The sequence below is a fragment of the Canis lupus genome, chromosome 7 (assembly GCF_003254725.2).
Source record: "Canis lupus dingo isolate Sandy chromosome 7, ASM325472v2, whole genome shotgun sequence".
NCBI classification, from domain to species: domain Eukaryota; kingdom Metazoa; phylum Chordata; class Mammalia; order Carnivora; family Canidae; genus Canis; species Canis lupus.
Genome location: NC_064249.1, coordinates 67979305 through 67985304, shown reverse-complemented (window position 1 = coordinate 67985304; position 6000 = coordinate 67979305).

The window sequence follows — 6000 nt, the reverse complement described above, 5'->3', positions numbered from 1 at the left end:
ACTTTGATCTATATAATGCATTCTGAGGTCAGTATCAAATTTGAAGAATAATAGCCGCCCCCAGAGAATTTTAGCTTTATTTGCATCTTACCATGTAGATGTTTCACAGCAGATCATATTAAAAATTACCTGACTTTTTTGATTCCCTAGTACCTCATAGTCTATAGAAGCATCTTGTTCTGATTTCTTGAGAAGAAATTTTACATCCTGTCTCCTCTGGTGTACCTTCTTATCTAATAAACCCCCAAAACTTCACATTCCCTCCCCCTCTACATCAGGTGATAGATCTAATTCATCTTCAGTTCTGATTAGTTATTTTAGAGTTTTATAAACACTCAGTTGCCTCTACTCTTTGTGTCATCAGGCAATGGGTAAAGAGAAAGAAGCTAAGGAGACAATTCCAGAACATTCATGCCAGGATGGAGTACAAAAGAGCTATTAAGTTCCACACATAAATAGTGTTTGCTCTCTTACATGCATAAAATAACTTAAGTACCCTCATAGATCTCTGGACATACACCCAATTGCCTTCAAGGACAGTCAGAATTGGCTATAATATTTTTTGACTCCGCAAACATATTTATTTCATTCGCACATAAAAAGAAAGATCAAAGGGAAGTGTGTTTGATGAGCTATACCAGATCCAGAGTTTGTTTACTTACTCAACTTCATGAGTGATTCATTACCTTAAGTGTTTCAGGAATCAAATAAGATACTAAATACATACAAAACTTGGAAAATATTGAATTGTGTGATGATAGCCACCGACAATGTCCATTCCAGAGTCTGTTTACAACTTTTAGACGTTGTATTTTGTTTTTTTATTATAGGAAGTTTTATTGCTGGGAATCCCTGGGTGGTTCAGTAGTTTAGTGCCTGCCTTTGGCTCAGGGCATGATCCTGGAGACTCGGGATCGAGTCCCACATCGGGCTCCCTGCATGGGCCTGCTTCTCCCTCTGCTGTGTCTCTGCCTCTCTCTCTGTTTGTCTTTCATGAATAAATAAAAAGTCTTTTTAAAAAAAGAAGTTTTATTGCTTATGTCATACTTATGTCTTACTCTTCAGCCACATCTGTATGTTTGGGTATATAGGACCTCAGAGGCTCTTTAAAGAAACAAATTGGTTATAAAAATATAATCTGGCAGAAGTATACTGGAACTGAAGGAAGACAACTCAAGATGTTTACCTCATTGAAGGGGAAATAGTGAACAACAGCTAAATCATATGAACTTTCTCTTTAACATCATGGTGGGATCATCTCCTTTTCATAATTTCTTACAGAGCTTCCCTAAATCAGCCCCAGATGTTAGGTCACAGAGTTTGTTAAGCATGAGATGAAGTAAGCAATTCCATACATTCAAGTTCTGAGTACTTTAAGTCACTCAGTCACAATTCAAAAATATTTCTCAGGTGCCCACTGTGTGCCAGCTATTCTTGTAGGCAGTGGGAATAGAGAGCAGTGAATAAAACACACAAAAGCTTCTGTGAATGTGTCCCCCCTCCCTATTTCATATGTTGAAACCATAACCTCAATGCAACTGTATCTGGAAACAGGGTCCTTAGGACATAATTAAGGTCACATGAAATCATAAGATTGGGATCCTAATTTTTTTTCAAGATTTTATTTATTTATTCATGAGAGACACACAGAGAGAGGCAGAGACACAGGCAGAGGGAGAAGCAGGCTCCATGCAGGGAGCCCGATACGGGACTTGATCCCAGGACTCCAGGATCATGCCCTGAGCCAAAGGCAGACCCTCAAACACTGAGCCACCTAGGAGTCCTTGGAGTCCTAATTTGATGGAGTCACTGTCACTAGAAGAGGAGACACAAGAGTGGTGCCTGGGTGGTTCAGTCGGTTAAGCATCTGCCTTTGGCTCAGGTCATGATCTCCAAGTCCTGGGATCAAGCCTCAGGCTCCTGGCTCAGTGGGGAGCCTGCTTCTCCCTCTGACTCTGCCTCTGCCTCTCCCTCTGCTCATGCTGGCTTGCTGCTCTCTGTATCTGTCTCAAATGAATAAATTAAAAATCTTAAAAAAAGAGAGAGGGAGATTCACCAGAGAGCTCTTTCTGTGAATACACACTGAGGAATGTAGTCTTCCAAACTACTCTCACCACTGATTGTTCTTCCTAATCCCTTTTTCTTAATGTTTTTCTTCATAATATTTGTAACTTCTAATACTACAGTGTCTTCTTACCTATTTTGTCTATTGCCTATATTATTCTGCTTGGGCTGCCATAACAAGAAAGACTAATATAGGCACGAAACAAAACAGACAAGAAGATGTTATAGTATATTAGAGGTTATAAATTTTAAAATAAAAAATATTAAAAAATTAAAAATAAAATAAAGAAATAAAAAATATTGAGGAAAAAGGGACAGGAAGTACCTACCAGTGGTGAGAGTGGTTTGGAAAATCTCACTGAGAAGGTGACTTTGATCCAAATGCTGACATAGGTGAAGGAGGAGGTTGGGTGGGTCTCTGTGAGGAGTTTCCAGGTTGCTTCAGTCCATGCAAAGTCGCTGAGGCAGGAACATGCCTAACATATTCACAGAAAGCAAGAAGCCTGTGTGGATGGAGTAGAGAAGGAGGGAGAAGGAGGGAGGCCACCTGTTTCTGATGCCCCTGTGCCTGGTGAGGAGCAGAAAAGGATGTCACTGGGGGAGATCAGGGCAGAGGAAGTGCAAACAAGAAGTATGCTTCAAGGGATAAACTACTTGAAAAAGAGAAACATTCTCTGCTAATGAGCTTAATAAAGTGATGCTTATAAACTGTTGTCTTCCCATTAAACTTTATTTCAAAAGTAGTCAAAAAAATTTAACAGGATACAAATCAAAATGAGGTCAGAGGCATTAGTATTTTTTAAAAAATCACCTATTTTCCTATCCACTATGTACTAGAAAGTATCATTGTTAGTTTTAAAATTAGCCAAGAAATTTTAAATAGGTCTTATGTGATGGGCCAAGTTATCTATTTCTAACGTTGGATAATGATGGTCTTTCTTATTTTGTCAAAAACAAATCTAAGGAATATGAGTCTTTCAATTAATCCTGTTGATCTTTTACCCTTGAATCTTATTTTTTAACCTTTACTATCAATCAATGAATATCTGCTCACAAGATCTAGCAGATAACATATGAATTCATAAGCAACAAATTAATGTTAAATATAAATCCAAAAATAGTTTATCATGCTAAGATTCTCAATCTTTTCCTGGACATAGGCACTTATGAATATAATTTAAAGTATTATGCATAAAATATCATCAAATTTGCTCTGGTTCATTTATCAAAATTAAATAAAGCAATAATAAAAATGAACTTGCAGAAACTCTAATTCCACAGTTTACCCCTTAGTTTCAGCTCCCATATAGGATCACATTTTCAACGAATTAACTTCATCACACATACTTAAGACAAAAGTAGCACTAAGTATGATATACAGGAAGAAGCTATCAGAAATCAGAGACAAGACCACAGCTGGATTCGAGGTCCCCTGGTTGTATGGATTCTCCATGGATGGCTGGAGGAACCACTCCAGATCACAGAGAGAAGATTGGAAGCAATCCAGTGGGACACACTAGACGCTAATGATAATCAGTGAGCACAAAGTGTTGATGCCCAGTGGGACATATGAGGTTAGAAAAGCGTTAGTGCTTTAGATCATTTTGCAAATAGTGCATTAGATGATCCAGAGTATCAAAACCAAAGTCTAAATAGTAGCTATGAGAAATTAGACAGATGAGTTGTTTCAGCTTCAGTGTATTCATCAATAAGTTGGGAAAATTATATCTGCTGTACCAATACCAAAACATTGTCCTAAATGAAATAAACCAGTAAGTTTGGAAATTTTTATATTAGTTTTTATCAAATTAATATAATAATATGATTATCAATAAGGAAGAGTAATTAAACTTGAGAGTAAGGAGAGGATTCTGTATAATGCCATAACTAATTCATTACATATTGAATATTTGTGCTTGTGTCCCTACACCTATGGTTATTCTAGAAATAGCTGTCTCTGGCCTCTCTGGCTATCTCAATGAGCAGGGTATTTAGAAGTAGGAGCATATGTGTTACCTCCACACATAATCAACAGCATTTGCAAGAAATATGTTAAAGGATTTTGTTTTCCTCTAATAGAAAGTAGAGGATTTTTGACTCTGCAATAAGTCTGTGGGAAGATAAAAGGAGTAATAAAAATCTTTATGATGAACAGTATTAAAAAACAGAAAGCAGGGGATCCCTGGGTGGCTCAGTGGTTTAGCGCCTGCCTTTGGCCCAGGGCGCGATCCTGGAGTCCCGGGATCAAGTCCCGCGTCGGTATCTCGGCATGGAGCCTGCTTCTCCCTCCTCCTGTGTCTCTGCCCCCGCCACCCCCCCCTCCTCTCTATGTCTATCATAAATAAATAAATAAATCTTAAAAAAAAAAACCAGAAAGCAAATAGTGCTGTGTAGGAAAAAAAAGGAGATATGAATAGTGAACTTACTCAGTTTTGTTTGGCTTAATAACAAATGTCCAAACATCAAAACAAAATAGTATTTTTAAAATCCAACTTCACTTTATATACTGAAAATAATTAATAGATCAACAGAAAGACATTTATGAATTGCATGGATTATTTAAAAGGCACAATATTCCCTTTTGCTCTCCTTTTCAAAAACAAGGGCAAATATCTTCAGTCAAAAGGAAAGGGAAAGAGTCAAAAGGAAAGGGAAAGAGTGGTAGATAATATTAGAAAAGAAGAAATTATAAAACAAAAATAAACATTAGACTCAGTTATTAAAGGAAATTTATACCAACCAAAGCTCTTAAAGTAATCTAACTTCCCCTTTGTTATTATAAAAATTATATAGCCTATCTTTGGCTGACAGTCCATCAACTGAATAAAAATATGTATGTCTTTTGCAAGAGCCGCTAATTTTCATAGAAGAATATCCTGAAGAAGTGCATAACAGCATTTCGCTGCATGAATTTGGTAGGATTATAGGGTCTTTACGCTTCTGTAAAAGTTCTAGATCACAGGGAATTCCTTCTTTTAACAAAGTAATTCCAAAGTACATGAATGAAATAGTCTTATTAATCCTATGTGGCCTTTTCTTAGTGCCTCTACACCTAAAATATTCAAATTTGCTTTGTTTTACAATTAAATCTTGGCTTTGCATCTTGTGGGGCATACCCTCAGCCTACTATTTTCTTAACCACAATACTACCACATGTGGAATTTTATAAAGAAAACAAGACCACAATTTACTAGTTTTAGTTGATGTGATTTCTTATCTAGTAGGAAGCTATATGGAAAGGGTGAAAGAGTCTGAATTTAAATTAAAATTATACCATTTATTATTTTCATGAACTTAAGAATTTTTTAAAAAATCTCTGATCTTCATTCCCAGATCTGTAAAGTTGCCATAAGAGTGAGTACTAGCATGTCCAACTTGCTTTATGCAATGCCTGGCACATATTAGATATAAAACAAATAGCACTATTATATTTTATTGCATTTCTACAATTAAGATAAAAACTCATAATTTGGAACTACCAAGTAAGTCTAGGTAAAATTATGAAATCTTAAAACTTTCTACTATAAACACGTTAAAAATGTTCGCATTTATTATTTCAGTTCACATATATTTCATTTTAAGTATGAGGAGATGGGTTCAATGCATTGTTCAAATCACTGCTGTATAGCAGATCAAGGAGACAAATTCATGTCTTATGGCACTGACCACTCCATATCATGTTACTGAGAATAGCAGGGAACTGGAGGGTTTGATGGTATTCTGTCTCAGAATCTTTCTCATTTCTGTTGATGGCAACTTTATCCTTCCATGTAGCTGAGACCAAAAACCTTGGAGCCATTCTTTATTCCCGTCTATCATACTATCATATTTATTCGATCAAGATTTTTTAAAATTATTTTCAAAATCTATTTGAATTTCTTTGAATTCTCACCACCACCACCACTGGTCATCTATCCTTTGAATTTCTCCCAAATT